Here is a 16,057-nt window from a genome sequence, read left to right on the forward strand (position 1 = left end):
TCGCGGTGAGGAACCGGGCCGGTCTTACTTCCGCGGATCCAAGCGAGCGATTCGGGAATACCCCGGGGGTGCGCGATCGCGGGGGAGAGGGAGAGAGAGAAGGGCCGCGGCAAGGAGAGCGCGAGGAAGAGAGACCGAGCGAGGACGCAGAGCTTCCCCTCGCGCGAGTGGACGAGGGAAGGCAGGAAATACAGGCTCGGGTGCGCGCGCGGGCTCGGCGCCGCGCTTAAGGGTCGTGCGTGCGCCCGCGCGCGCGCCCCAACACCGACTCACGGCTCGGCATTTCACGGCGGAGCGTTGCCCCGCGCGCACGCATACGCGGGCGTCCTGCGCACGTATGCGGGCGCCGTGCAGACGTATGCGGGCGGACGAGCCAGCCTTACCCACACTGCCCCGCGGGTACTCGCGCGCACCGCGACGCGCAGCCCTCACGGCGAGCGAGGGGCGACCCTCCCCTCCGCGGCCGCCCGGCCTGCGCCCCGCCTCCGCCACCCCCGCGTGACCAACGGTTTCAATTTGTTATTTTTACATCATTTTACCTCCCGACCCTCGCGCGGCTCGGCCGCCCCCGATGCTTTTTAATTGTGTAGTTATTATGGTTTCTACAACTTTTAATTACGGCCCCTCTCCTTCTCGTCGCTCGCGCGCCCGACGCTCGGGATTTTCGGGTGCGCCTCCCGGCGATCGCTCGATCCCCGAGGGCTATTTCGAGGTTAGGTGACGCGAGTTAGAAGGAGGAGGTTAGGTGTCTCAGCCTCGGCGAGGCCTCATCGATCGACAGCGTGGGAGACGGGAGGAGGAAAGGAGTCGGATCGCGGAGATCGACGGGTCGGTTTTTGGCGCTATGAGGAACGCGTACTCGGCCGATAAGCGAGACCCACGAAGGAGCGCCCTAAAGGCCGGAGCAGGGCAGCCTCGCTCGCCCTACGTCCCTCGCGCGTCTAGTAATATTCCGATCCTTCGCGCTCCAGGGCCGCTCGGTCGAGGCGTTTTCCGTCCCCCTCGTCTCTCCCCGTTTCTCCGCCGATCCTCGCCGAGTCCGCCTTTCTCCTCTTTCCTCTCCCTCTCCTTTATCGGTGTTCCTCTCTCGGAGAGGGCAGGACGAAGGTGGAAGATGGTCGCCTTGTCTCTCGAGGCCCCCCTCCCCAGCGATTCCCAATTTAGACTCGCTCCCCTCGACGTGAGAGAAAGAGAAAGGGCGAGCGAGCGCGCGCGTGCGCGAGAGAGACAGAGAGACGGGGAGTCGAACCATGCGGGCGAGGGAGGGGGAGGCAGAGCGAGACGGGCGAACGCGGGTCGGCCGCGGCCGCGACTGCGAGAGAGACGACGCGAGGGGTGGGCGCGGGGGAGAGGGAGAAGGGGGACGGCGGCGCGAGAGGCCGAGGAGTGGGGGGGAGAGCGACCGGAGGTGCAAAGAGAGGTTCGAGAGGGCGAGGAGAAACGGCATCGGCGCGCCGCGAGGGCCGGGGGGGAAACAGGTAGAGCGGAGAGACCTCTCGCCGGATTCTCCCTCTCTCTCCCTCTCCCTCGCGCCCTACCTCGCCATTAGACGGGCTTCGGAGTCCCTCTCTCTGAAATATCTCTCCGAGAATATTATAGAGACCGCGCCGCTGCCACCGCCGTTGCCGCACCCGAGAGGCAGCGCTCTCTCGCCTGGCGCTGGATTATTACATTACGGGGGATTTTCTAGGAGTGCTCGTCCTTTTTTATACTTTCCTTTTCCTATTTCTCTCTTTCCCTGTTTTCTTTTCCCTCAATTTCTATCCTTCCCCCTCATCGATCGCCCGCGAGGTCGGTTCCTTCGAGTCGCGGGAAGAAAACTCGAGGGGACTTCGACTGGGCGAGAGGAAGTCGCGACCACTCGCGAGCTACCCCATGGGGAGAGAGGGAGCGGAGCAGTTCCCGAGGGTGGCGAGGAAAGGACCCCTCGGTAGCCCCGAACTCCGGCGAGGGGAACCGGGCTCTCGTCTAACCTAACCCTACCGCAGGGCAAGAACGGATGAGCGGAGATCCCTCTCTGCCAGCCATCGTGGAACGGAACGAGCGGGCCTCGTGCGTTCTCCCTTTCTCTCCCCCCATGGTCTCCCTCCCTGCCCCTCTTTCTCTCTCTCTTCTCCCTTCAAAGCGTCCTTTGTTCGCTCGTTCGACGTCCCCCGGGACCGCGCGTCCTACGTGCTTCCTTCTCCGCAGTGGCGTAGAAGAGAGAGAGAGGGAACGTTGGGAGCCCGCCGCCCGCCACCCTCGTCCTCTTCCCCCCGGCCCCTATATTTCCACGTGACGGTGGAGCCCGCGTTTCCTGGGGTGAAAAATAAGCCAGCGCCACTCGCGGCCGGTCCTTCGCCGGCGCTCCGTCGGGACTCCCTCTCGCTGGGCCCCTTCGCCGAGGTGGGCAGGAACGCGTCTACCTCGGGCCGTTTGATCGAATTATCCTCTAATTATCGGGCCGCGCATCCCGTACGCAGATGGAAATCCGCGGGAGGGCGAGAGTGGGACTCCTTTCCCGTCCCGTCATCGAGGTGGACGTCATCCCGTCACGAGATGCCACGTCCTTTCATTTCGGGACGAGGCTCGAGCGCGTTTAGTCTCGAGGTTCTTGCAGCTCTCGTAACGCTCCGTCTCCCTCGCTCGCCAGTAATCTCCCCCTTTCTCCGGCCGTCTCTCTCGCTCGCCCTCGACGCGCGAGCGCGCGCGCGCTCCGCTCCCTGCGCCCCCTGTTGCCACCCCGTCCCACCCCGTCCCGGAGGATAAAAGCGCCCCACTCCGCGCGGCCGCCGCTCCCGGCGTCTCCCCTTCGCGCGTCCCCATTGGTCCGGCCGCTCACCAATCGGCGCTCGGTTCCGGGCCTGGCGCATTCCCCGCACACGTGGCTGACGTACGTCCATATTCCGCGGGGTACGGCGGAAAAACGGCAAAAAGTTTGCTTTCGGCCGCCACCGGCGAGCCGCGCCGGTTTCCTCCGTCGGGCGCGCTCGCCCGCTCTTCCTCTCCGACTCTTCGCCTCTTCCCTCTCTTTCTCTATCCATCTGTCTATCTCTCTCGCTCGCCGAGTGGGCGCATAGGCATATGGGCGCATGGGCGCGGAGGTGCACGGGCGTACCAATCCATCGGGGCATGGGCAAGAGGTACCGGCGAGGGACCACGTGGGCCCCTCCCTCTCTCTCTCTCTTTCGTTCGCTCGCGCCCCCCGCGCTCCCCCCTCGGCCCGGCCGGCCGCTGCGGCTCTCGCGCCGAGCGGCAGATGCAACGCCGCAGTCCCGCACTGCAGTTGCATCCAGATGCACCGTGCCGCACCTAAGCGCCAGGTCGGCCTCAACCTCGCCGACCCGGGCGCGTAATCCACGCCGCCCGGAAGACGGACGGGTCGAGGCCGAGGGGTTCGGGCCTCACGCGTTTCCGGAACCCCCCCTGCAACCTCTGCCCGGTCGATTCCCTCGGGTCGACTGACCCTGATGTACGACTCTCGGGGCACGACGCCGCTCCGAACTCTTGCGAGCATGATTTAACGGCGACCGCGGTTCCTGGTATCTGTACGGGTGGAGGATACGATACCTCTACTTCTATATCCTAATCTTAATGGGCTTCGTTTCAATTGGCATTTTATATTCACGTGGTGTCGTAAAGGAGTCGATTAACCCGCGGGAAATGCTTCCGATAGCTTTTGATAGACGGGTTCATCGGTCGGGGGGCGCTCGTGGAGTATCCATGACTGGCGACACCTTTGGTGGAAGGTTATCCTCCGTTCCTTTTATCTCTCATTTTCCCGAGTTTCGTTTGACTTAGTTTTTTCGTCCGATTCGGTACGACAATGATTAAACTGGTTAACCTGCGGGAAATGCGTTTTAGCTTTTTTTCTTTTTTCGACAGGTCCATCGGTCGCGAGACCCTCGAGGATGACCGTCGACTCCTTCGGTGGTCCGTTATCCTCGACTACGCCAGAACCTCTCTTTATTCGAGATCGCTTAAAGAGGAGGTACTCGTTCGGTTTATCGCGGGCGTTCCGCATTCGGGCCGGACCCGGCCGTCCCCCGATGCGAACGTAACCTTTCTAACGCACATCCAAACGGGTCGCGTTCGATTCCGCTCGCACACCGACGCGGGCTGACCGCTGACGGAATCGGTCTACTGACCGCCAATCAAACGAATTCAAACCCGTGACCCGGCGACCCTGCGACTTCCTCGCCGTTCGCTACTTTTGGCTCGTCGGTTTATCACCGATTCGGACATATCCGTACCGTATTCGTGCTATGCGCATCCACGTACCAATGAAATCACCGTCTTCTCGAATTCATACCTAACCGTTCATGATTTCCCGTGTCCAATCAAATCTTCTAATCGGGACGGAACGATACGGTGCCACCACTTACGTTTTAACGTAAGGATGAAAATCGAAAGAATTTGATGTAATTTGTTCTGCCTCGAGGTTCCGGCTTCCCAGATATCACGGAAGTCTGTGAATTCCCTATACGCGTTCTGATACCGCACTGATATGGCACTACGTTCATTACTTCGCCTCTTGGACGATATTCTTGTCGCGCGTTCTCCTGTCCCGGGGACCCCAAAAATCTTGTAACAATTCGTCGACTTGGGAGATTGGGAAAAAAAATCGTAATTAAATTCCCAGAATGATTTCGCAATCTCGAGGGATCGAGCGTGCACGAGCCGATCGAGGGTCGTTCGAGGTCCGCTCACGCGTGTGCGTGAGCGAGAGAGTCGGAGGACGAAGCCGAGCCGCGGCCTTGCGCTGCCTAAATAGGTCAGCGCGAGGTGTGCTGTCGGCGAAAAATCGATCGCTCGTCAACCTCGACTTCACCCCTTGGATCGCTCGGCGCGATGTCCCAACCTACGAGGTACGAGCCCCCCCCCTTTCGCCCACCTCTTCGACACTTTCCACCTTCGAACCGGAAGAGGAGCGCGAAGGAGGGAAAGCAGCCGTACGTCGCGATCTTGACCCAGAGTTTTCGTCCTCGCCCCAGCCACCCACCGCGAGTGCGCCGGTGAATCGGTAAATAGGCTAGGGCGAATCCGTCTAAGGGCAGAGCGAGGGCCTCCGAGGAAGAGGGAGGAAGGAAACGGGGGAAATAACAGAGACGAAGACGCGATCGCGGCGGCGGGGGTGGCGGCTCGCACTCGCTGAAAAGCGCCTCTCCTCTCCGGTGACTCAGACCCCGTTTGAACGCGACACGGGAACAAGCTCCGATCGGAAATCTCCGAGCTCGCGGTCCAGGGGATCTCCAGGTCGCCGAGGACTACCGGATTAAAGTGGACGAGGGTTTAACGGCGGATTTACCGATCGCTGAGAAAAAAAAAAAGAAAGCAACGAAACAGGGATCAATCCTTCCGACGATGCACAATTCTGGAAAAAGAGAATACCGTGTACTGAGAAAAAAATTTGGTTGAATTAAATAAGTACGGTTATTTGGCTGTGATTTTATTCATTCAACAAATGATTTTCTTAAAGTAATTGGACAACAGTTGAAATAAATAATCGTTGTAGTTAGTTTTAAAAAATCATTTCATTGGAATATTTAATTCAATTAACTGTAGACTCGTTTGTTTTAAAGAGAAAATCATTTGGTATAAGTGAATGTTTCATTGGAGGAATCATACGTATTAATTGAAAGCGGTTAATTGTTTCAAGTAAATGTCATATCAATTCAATCGTGAGTAATGATTGAATGAAATAATGCACATATGTTTCGTGCAATAAGCATATCTGGTTGTTACAATCTTTTAGTATCCATGGATACACTTCATTGGACCGGGGAAATATTTCTTTGAACAGTTACAATGAAATCATTTGTCGATTAAAAGAATAATTATTTCACTCGAGTTAACTCGAATATGTTAGATGCACCGTTTCTTCGGAATTATGACTATTTATTTCGGCTTGTCCGATCATCCAAATCATTAGTCTTCGAATTAATGGAATATTTCTTCGGTACTATTCAAAGCCATATATCTTTGGTTCAATGAACCTTCTGATTGAGACGGTTATTTTTCGGTTCAATGAAATAAAGTATGTTTTCATACTTAAGAATACCGTCTCTATCAATAGATCGAATAAAATATCCCACTGTCATTTGTTACGATTATACACCTTACGGTTTTACAAAAATCCGCCGAATGTTATTATTTCTTTACGGGGAATTATACGTTCTTTCAACCAAAGCTCTGTTAATTGATTCAAAGAAATCATGTTCTTTGAATGAAGGGAATTTTTGTGGTATTTTCTCGGCGTAGGAATCGACGTTGTCTCTACAAATGTAATGAATACCACAATTTTTTTTTCAGTGGTGTTTGGTAAGGGGTCGCAAGGGGCTCGCGAAGACTCGAGGAAGCAGCGGGAGTATCGCAAGAATGAATGAAAATGAATTATAGAAGGCCTCATATTTTATTCAGGAGGTGCGCCGATGGGTCTCGACGGATTAATACGTTATGACGGGGAAATAAAAGGCACGCGAGGGGAAGGAGTCGATAAGTTCGGGGGTGGACAGAGGTCGCCGAAGGAACGGCTCCGGAGTCGGCGCGTATAATTAGCCGCGGTCGCGGCGGAGAATATCGCTTCCCGAAATAGTTTTGCGAGCTCAAAAATTCATACCGCGGGGCACGCGATAAAATTGCGCGGGTTATCGGGAAATGGGAATACCTTCGCGGCTCGCGCTAGACTGGGCTTTCGGGAACGACGCGTCGGGGAAATTGCTCGTTACAGGACATTCTCGGCCCGTCCGAGAGTCGTTTCGGGTCCGTTCCGCTCGCGGTCGTTTGCCCGCGGATCGCGCCTAATTGGTTCGCGGAGAATCCGTAAGAAACGGCGGACGTTTACGAGCCCCTCCTTCCTCGGGCGGGTCAGGACCCACTTTCCCTTCTACGCACTCCCGTCTCGAGCGGATCCGGCGACGCGAACTTCCGGTGACGAAGGGGTTTCCATCCAGCGAGAACCGCTTTGGCTTCGTCCAACCGCTGCGACCGGCTGGCCCGATCATCGTTCCTTTCCTCTCATTGTCAAGATCCGACGAAGTTCAAAGTTGCGGAAGGATACCCGGATTGACATTTGTTCAAAGTTAGAACCCGAGATCGAGCCAATCGCAGGATCTTGATCCTACGTCCTGGCGCGCGTCCCTCGTCGCGACGACGAGGAATCGGGAAGCCAACCGTTGCCTGGACGACGAGAGACGGTAAAGCGTACTCAAATTTCAACTTTTTTTTTCCCCAAATCGATCTTTTTTTTTGAAAATTTACCACGTGAATGTAGAGGCTCTGGGGAATGTCCTGACACCCATGAAATGTCATTTTCTTTGAAAAAATTTATATGACGTTTTTAGACGGATTTAGAAAGTAAAGTCTCATCGGTCAGGATCTTCCTCGGGGTTCCCACATTGCGGTGGAAAAACTGTCAAACGATTGGATACCTCCGATTCGTAGAAAAGTTGCATAAACGAGGCTCCCAAGACGCCGATTTCGCATCGCCTTAACACGCACACATGTAGGAGGGGTCGCGGGTCCTCGCGAGCGGGGAATCCAATTTCCAGCGGCACCTGACCGAAGGCCGGGCGTTTTCCGCACGCGGATCGTGGAGGGCTTCCCGGTTGGCGGCGAGTGGGCCCGGCCCCGGATTCTCGCCCCCGAGGAAAGAGGTCGCGGAAGTCGAGCGGCCCCGCGACTGGAATTCAACAAGTAGACGCGCGTCAGCTGCTGACGAGAGGGGCCGCCCGATGAGGGCGCGGGAGGGAGGGAGAGGGAGAGACGGTCGCGGAAAGAGAGAGGCCGAGAGAGACGGAAGTTCCGCGTGGCGGCGTATATTTGTGTACAACGCGAATAGAGCGGTGGACTCCCACGGTGCGGAGGGAACGCGGCGGGAGGGACGGGAGAGGGAGAGGCGCGAGACTCGCAGCGGCGCTGCGAGGATCGAGTCTCAGCACAGGGAGGGAGCGGGACGGCGAGAGAGGTCGGGAGGAGAGGAAGAGAGAGAAAAAGAGAGAGAGAGCGGGAGAAGTGGCCCTGCGAGAGGAGGACTTGGAATGCGACCGAGCGGGCAGCCTTGAGCCGCCCAGTAGTGCGAGTCAGCCTCACGTCCAGCTACTTACCTGCTTTACCTGCTTTACCTGCTTTGCCCGCTTTGTCCGCCTTCCGTTCGAGAACCTCTCGTGCTGGGAGGAGCGAGGAAGACGAACGCATCTCACTTCGGGCGCGAACTGGAAACGATACGCTCGCCTCTTAACTGCTGAAACCGCACCACTGGCCATATTTCGGGAGATGTCCGATTCTGGGGACCTATTTTTTTTTGTTACAGAGAATATTAAGGTGGACATAAAAATAGCGTCAGAGGTCTCTTCTATGAAACTGTACAATGTAAATATGGCGGCTATAAGGGAGGTCCCGGCCCTCGTGAATTTTTAATTATTTTTTAATTTGATTCTAGACATTAAAAAAAAATGTATAAAAATTGACATTTCATGGGGGGCCTTCCCAGGAGCCTCCGTATTCACGTAGTGAAGTTGGAAGCGATTCGGTACACCCTGTTCCGAGAAAAGCTTCACGAACGATTGACCCCTCGGATGTCGCTTTCACAACCCCTTAATCTGGAGATGCCGTTTCGAAAGAGAAAGGGGAAAGACGAAGCTACGGACTGGGAAGGAGAAACAATCGAGGCGGATCACCGCGCCGATCGATAGTCAGGTGCGAACGACAGGTGTATCCGCGGCGTCCTCTGTCAAGGGGCTAGCCAATTAGACGGGGCGCCGGTCTCCCTTCTCTTGCCATTCGTTCCTCCATCTCGTTTCTCCCTTTCCAGTAATTAATTATTGCCGTGCCGGAGTGCGCGCATCGCGCGACGGACCGTCCCGGGGAGTTGCGGCGTCGCGGCGCCGGACGAGGGCTCATTCGAGGAGTCGCTCCCGTTCGAACTTTTGAGGGCGATCTCGAACACTGCAGGCCGTAGTAGAGACGGCGCAGTACATGGTCAGACGTCGGTCGCGGCATCTCCTGAGTACTCGATTTCCGTCTTTCGGAAATTCGGATTCGCCCCGTTGATTTGTCCACGTCGTGGCGACGAGGAAATGCACGATCAGGCCCAAAACCATGGGAGGGTCGATGTTCGGCACAGTCGAGCCGAATTCCTCCATCGTGCAAAATCCGAAACAACGCTGCAAGACCTTTCGATCTTGGTCTTGGTATTGGTCTTAGTCCGATCTCGCCCTCCTCGAGATCAAGACCAAGACAAGGAGACCAAAACCATGGGAGGGTCGATGTTCGGTACCGTCGAGCCGAATTCCCCCGTCGTGCAAAATCCGAAACAACGCTGCAAGACCTTTCGATCTTGGTCTTGGTATTGGTCTTAGTCCGATCTCGCCCTCTCCGCGAGACCAAGACCAAGACAAGGAGACCAAGACCATGGGAGGGTCGATGTTCGGTACCGTCGAGCCGAATTCCCCCGTCGTGCAAAATCCGAAACAACGCTGCAAGACCTTTCGATTTTGGTCTTGGTATTGGTCTTAGTCCGATTTCGCCCTCTCCTCGAGACCAAGACAAGGAGACCAAGACCGACTCGGCTCGTCACAAGCGCGGCGCGCTAACGACTCCGCGAGACAGGTGCAGCAGACTCTCCGAGTAGACTCGTTTGCCCGGGAAACGGGCGGAAGGAGCACTCGGATGTCGAGCCGTGACCTACAGAAAGTTTCACGGCTGCTCGGCTCTAAGGCCGGCCGTGCAGTGACGCCGCCTATCACAGCCGGCGCGATTAATATTCAACGACAATGATTTGGCGCGTGGCGGCGCGGCGAGGCGCGCGCCGCCTCCGGCCGCCGGTGGGGGAAGATCCCACAACAGGAACCGAAGTGTCGTAAAACTAATCTCCCAGATACCGATGGCGTAACATTCTCCATCTCTCTCCCTCCGCCGCGGCCGTCCCTGCGGCGCGGTGCGTCGCGCTCGCTCGTGGCCGCGACCTGCCCCAATGTCCCTCTGTCCGCGCCTCTCCCCCCGCTCTCCTCCTCCCTCGTCCCCCCCGCAGCCACCGGTGTCGCGCGCGCTCGCCCGTGCATTATAAATCTCTCGAAATATCTCGTGCTTCTTATTGAAGCGGCGACGCGCGCCGCTCGGCTCAACGGGACTTCGCGGCCGTCGCTCCCCCCTCGCCCCTCCCGGCGCCGCGCTCGAATTCAAATTAATTACCCACTCGTTGCAGACTAATGACTCGGCTGACTAATCGGGGAGTTATCGACCGTGGAATCGATCGGGAGGAAGCATCGAACCTCCTCATCCTTCTCCTCCTCCTCCTTGGGCGGATGAAAATCGACGCCGATACTCGGTCGATCGATACCTGGATTTTCCGCAAAAAGGGGATTTAAGGCGACAGGTGGAACACTGGGGGGATATCGCGAGGGATACGGTTTGGAGGTGAGCACGTGGTGGGCGATGGTAGATCTTATTGGGGGGGATTGCGGGAGGATTAAATTGATAGGTGGGAAAATTGGGTGTATGTATTTTTCTTCGGTGGAATGGAGCGATTGGGGAAAATACGGTGGGGTGGGTCATAGGGGGACAGGGTCGCCTTACGTTCCGGATTTTTGAGAAGCGATCCAGTTGGGTGGTACAGGGGTGTGCGGTCGATTTCGAGGGGGCGGCGAACTCGTGAGAAAAGTTCGCCGGGGTATCCTCGATAAAATTCCGCGATCCTTTGCGGGCTGGTCTCTAAAGGCTCGGGCCCGACTCGGCGAGACACACTCGAACGACTCCGTCGAGCGACGATAAAGTGACGCTCGCGGACCATAAATAGAGCGCGGGGTTTCATTCACGAGTTCGCGGTGCACTCGGTCGTGCGTAAAGGGAAAAGTCTTTTTCCTCTGTATATTTTACGGGTAGGTCAGGGTTAAAGAGAGTACATAAGAGAGACAGGGAGCGAGAGAGAGAGCGAGAGGGGAGAGGTCGCGGCCGAGCGGGCCGCGAGCCCCGGGTGGGGGCCGAGGGAGGAACGGAGACAGAGGGGGCATCCCGAGGTAAGACGGAGACGGCGACAAGGAAGCCGAGTGATATTCCGCGAGTACAATTGCGAGCGAGAGGGAACTCGCTCGCCCGACCTACGGTGGGGGGATTAATCGGGAACAACAAGGCGGACCTTCGCCTCGAACTTCGCGACTCGACGCCGATCCCGCGAAACTCGGCTCAAAGGCGAGCCGACTGTCGAAAACGTCGCGTCGACCGCGACTCGCCATCCGATCGATCGAACTTCGTTCCTCCGACATGCGTTTCACCATTATTGGGTTGCGACGCATTTTGACATTTTGCGGTCTGTAGCATGAAGTACTTTACAGGACTCTCTGGATCAAGCCGATTGATCCTGTGATCCTCTCCTTTTTGGACGTAAATGAATTTCCAAGGGTTATTCGCTCAGGAAGTCATGGTTCGTAATGCTCGAAATCGTTAGAAATCACCGAAACGCTGTCATAATTTGAGTACCAAACATCGCTTGTTATCTGAGTTCAAAGGAAATCGTATTTACCGATACCCCCTTGTGCATGTCAATCTGAAAGCTCCCATTGATACCAATTTTTTATTTGTTTTTCCCATGGAATTAAGATTCTGCAAATTGCGGACGTCTATGTGCCTTCAATGGATTGCGAAGTTAATAACATTTTGAAACAGGGCCGTCATGCGTGTATTAGTAGAGTTCTTATACACGGGCGTTTAATATTCTATCGTAAATAAATGGTCTCTCGAGAAGCAAACCCGCGAAACCGAGCCCCGTTCCCTGTGAAACCCCCGTGATAAGCGGGAATACGACGACTCTCGATAAACCGCGTATCGAGGGTCGACGAGGTATTTCGCGCGATGCTCGCTCCGGCGTCGTGCCGCTCGTGCCGGCCGAGATAAGTCGAACTCCGAAACGGCTTATCGCTGATATGGGTACTCTTATCAGTCCGCGTCCGCGACGCGTCGATAAGACGGGACTCGGGCCCGCCGCGGACGGCGGCGATCTTCTCGCGAGGAGTAGCGAATTACGCGAGCTCGTTAATTATGTAAACAGGTGATTACGCGGCTATTGTACTCGTTGCCCCCTGTTTGTCTACGATACTCCCATTCCTCCTTATATACACCCTCGCGACCAGATATCGGAAATGATCTTCCGCATGTTTCGACTAGTGACCAGGAAATTTGAATTTATGGTCTTGGTCCGCGTGCTGCAAAAAGGGCAAGACTCGATCGAGGAAGACTCCAGTATGTGAGCCCGGGACTAAGACCGATTTTGCTCATCATTAATTTCAAACGAGGACGGACCTGTTCGTAACGATCACTGCTCCGCGGTTCGACCAGTATCGACCGTCCGCCCGACCTATTTTGGTTCGCCGGCAGGTTGGCTATACCGAGCGTTCCAGAAATTCGCGTTCCGACGCCCGGTCTGCCATGGTTTCGTTTAAATTTTCACTCAAGCTCCGATCCAAGTCTGGCTGCTGGAAAAGCTCTCTAGACGTTCGATTTTAGTGGCAGGCATCGACCGGACGTCTCCGTTCCCCTTCTTTCCAGTTTTACTGCTTTTTCATATCTGTAATATTTGTAATATATACAATATCTTGACTATCCTTAGGATTTTTAGAATTTCTAGTAATCCTTTCGGCTCTCGACCGTGATCGTCCGGTCCGGCTTGGTCGCGTTCCTGGACGGAAAGCGAAGGCGAGATCAAAAGCGGCGACTCGTAAACGCCTTCCCAAACACGGTCTTCTCCCCGGTCGTCCCTTTTCCCCTGACTTTCTCGCTCTCTTTCTCTTTCTCGCGGCGATCGAGCGAGCAGCCTTGAGAAATTTACAAGCGATCGCGAGGCGCCGCCGGGGCTCGGCCGTTCCTCCGGAAGGCCCGGTGCGGAAAGGCCGTGCGGCCGAGAAGTCACTCGGTCACCCGTGGGCCGGTCTATTGTTTACCTCGAAAAACACTTGTCGTTGTCATCGAACCCCTCCGGTCACCCGATATACCTCGGCTGACTCGCGGTGGGCCTTCCAATTATCGAGTTCCGCTTCTCCGGCCGCGCGGCCGAACACCTCCGGATTTGTTCGGCGTTTTGCATTCACGGTCCCGGTCAAGGGATCGAGGGGGAACTCGAACCGAGGGCGGACACCGCGTCAATTTGTCAGCTCGGTTGGAAACGCGCCCCGTTTAGCGTAGGCTTTGCTCCCCGGCTCCGTGAGAAATAGTTAACTCGAAATCGCGCGACAAGGAGAAGAGGAAACCTCTTATCGAAACTCAAAAGCACTGCTCCCCACAATCCGAAATCCGCAACGAAAAAAAGACATTTTTATTCTTATCAAGGGCATTGTTGATGAATGCGCTTGCTACGGGAGTAATTGCACTAACACCAAAAGTATCTGCAATTGGGCCAAACCTGGATGTAACCGTAGAAAAGCTTCCTATAGAAAAAGTGTCTACTATATCGGCAGATAAACTTGTAGCAATAATCAATAAATTGTTATTATCACTAATCGATCAAATGAGCAATATTCAGTGTGTTACCGTTAGTAGAAATATCGCAGTCAGGAATTTAATTTACGTGACCCCAGTTTTTCTCTTGCCCATATAGCAAAAACATATAACAGATTTCTGCAGACAAATCTCACTGGCCCATTTTCAGTTATATATATTTATTAAAACAAGTAGTTTTTTTTTAGTAGATTAGAATTTGTAGAATATAGTGAGAATGAATAAGTGAGTTTAGGTAAGGAGAGTCTACGAGCGTGAGAATGGCGGGAAAACGTCGACGCGGCCGCCCCGTCGCGATTTTCCGAGGCGGAGCGCGGCCGAAGCCAGTTCGATTATATAAATAGAGGAGCGCCTCTATGATTCTGAGCGACTCGCCCAGCAGACCGCGGCTGCCCAGCCGGGGAAGGCGGCTCGGAACCAGCCCGTCGCATGTCCGCCGAGCCACTTCTCCGGGCAATTCTCGGCGAATTCGTCCGCATCGGTCGAAATGAAATTTTTCGTTAATAGACCGCTTCCCCGCGCGTGTCCCCGTACGCGTCCGCATCCCTCGGAAGATGGGATCGAATTAATCGGGTTACCCTCGCGAGATACGGAACGGCAAATGAAAAATCACGGTCCCTTTTTTATTGGGTCGCGGTGGACTCGGGATGGAAGTCGGGATGAAACAAAATCGTCCAGGTCTTACGATCTTGGTCTTGCGAAAAGTGCAAGACAAATAATGCAAACCGGCCGAATGTGCACTATATTTCGAACAACGCCGTTTCTACGCGAGAGTTCCTGCGAAAGTAGGCTTCCAAAATTTTGAACAAAACGCTAAGGTGAGAAAGGAGATCGGTTGAAATTTTAATAAATATCCTATTATTCGCTTTTCTTAAAATACATACAATGGCGTATGTTTCCGTAAGAGAAAACCAGTACAAAAAGAGCATTCCATTTTTCGTGCACGCATCTGCACACCTTCGTATACAATTGTCGTGAATTCCCCCAGAGATGGTATCGAAAATTAATATGCAAAAGATTTCGAAATTTATTACGCACGCCTAAAATTCCTATCTAATAAAATCCCGAAAACCAGATTCTATCAAAAATTGTATAGAAAATCGTGTGCAGAATTTCATAATATTTCAACATGAGAGAACTGCAATTGTATGCATCCTACACCGAGAAACAAAAATACATTGAACCAAAGAAACACATTGTTCATTGGAGAAATAATTATTTCACCCAGAGAAACTGAAATAAATTGTCATAATTCCTAAAAAAAAAAAAAAATAAAAAAAATAAAAACCGTAGCATCCAATTTATTAGGGTTTATTCGAATCAGATAATTATTCTTTGAATTAAGAAAATTTGGCATCATGCAACGAAATATTTCTCTGGCAGAGGGAAAATGTTTTTTTTTTACATTTATTTCAAGTATATATTTTGAACCCTGCAGGGGAAGGGCTAGCTCGCGTGCGCCGAAGGGACGTCGGACTCGCTCGGCGTCGCCGCGAGGATTTCCACGGTAGCTAAGCGGCGCCGCGGTGCCAGAGGCGTCGGCCGGCATCTCGCCGTTGATTGGCCGTCGAGCGGACCGGTCGCGTAATCGCCGAGAGAAAACCGCTCGCGCGTTCCCGCGCGGCGTGCGCCAGCGGCCGGCAGAAATGGCCGCTGCAGCGCGCGAGGTCGCGCTGTCTTCTCGGGGCGATGAAAACGTCGAGAAGACCTCCTCTTGAATTTCCCTCCTCTTCGTCCTTTTGGCCAGGTTCGGGATCGAAGGTCGTAGCCGCGAGGGACGCCGCGGCGCTCTGGAGATTTTGCGCCGTCTTTTTCGCGGCGCGCTTTATTTGCGGCTCTCGGTCAATTTCCTCCTCGTCGAAGACGAGAGCCTGCCGTGTCCCATCCCGACGTCGCGCTAGCATAAATTAAATTCTAGCGATACGCGATCTCGCCGTCGCCAGGATACGTCGAGGAAAAGGGTCGACGTCGCGCCGCAGCGTCGGGGGACGCACGGAGGGGTCGAAAAATGGCGCGTCGCTTAGCCCGCTCCCATCGATTCGAGGCATTTTTCAGAATTCCACTTTCCAAGGTAACCGAGGCACCGTGAATTTCTCCCAACGAGCCCGCTCGAATTTCCCGAGGATGGGGTTAAGTTGGGTCATGAGATGGGTAGTTTCCTTGAAAAGGACGGCAAAGAACGGAAGGGACGGGAAGGTGTGCCCTGTCGCACCTGTGGCCAAATTGTTGTAAAACTGCGGTGGAGGGACAGAGAGCACCAGCGCGTAAATTAGCGTCGAGCTTGCGGGAGAATTTATGCCTCAGGTAGGCAGGGTCCCGATCATCGTGCGGGGGCATTCTCTAAATCGCCTCGCCACGGGGGTATTATTATTACACCTTGATTTCACAGGTGTCGGGGGTACTCATTGACTCGGCCTGGCGCCTCGGGAGGGTCCTCGAAGGTGTCGGATTTCGGAGTCGAGTCGTCACCCTATTTTCGGGGACGTCTTTCTCGGTCCCTCTTATTCGGGCACTCTGCGAGAACGTCGACCCTTCCAGGACGAGATCCTCGCCTCCTGGAGCGCCTTAAATTAAAACAGCATCCTCGCTCCTG

The sequence above is a fragment of the Orussus abietinus genome, unplaced genomic scaffold, assembly GCF_000612105.2.
Source record: "Orussus abietinus isolate OABI.00-Male unplaced genomic scaffold, Oabi_2.0 scaffold222, whole genome shotgun sequence".
Classification (NCBI taxonomy): Eukaryota; Metazoa; Arthropoda; class Insecta; order Hymenoptera; family Orussidae; genus Orussus; species Orussus abietinus.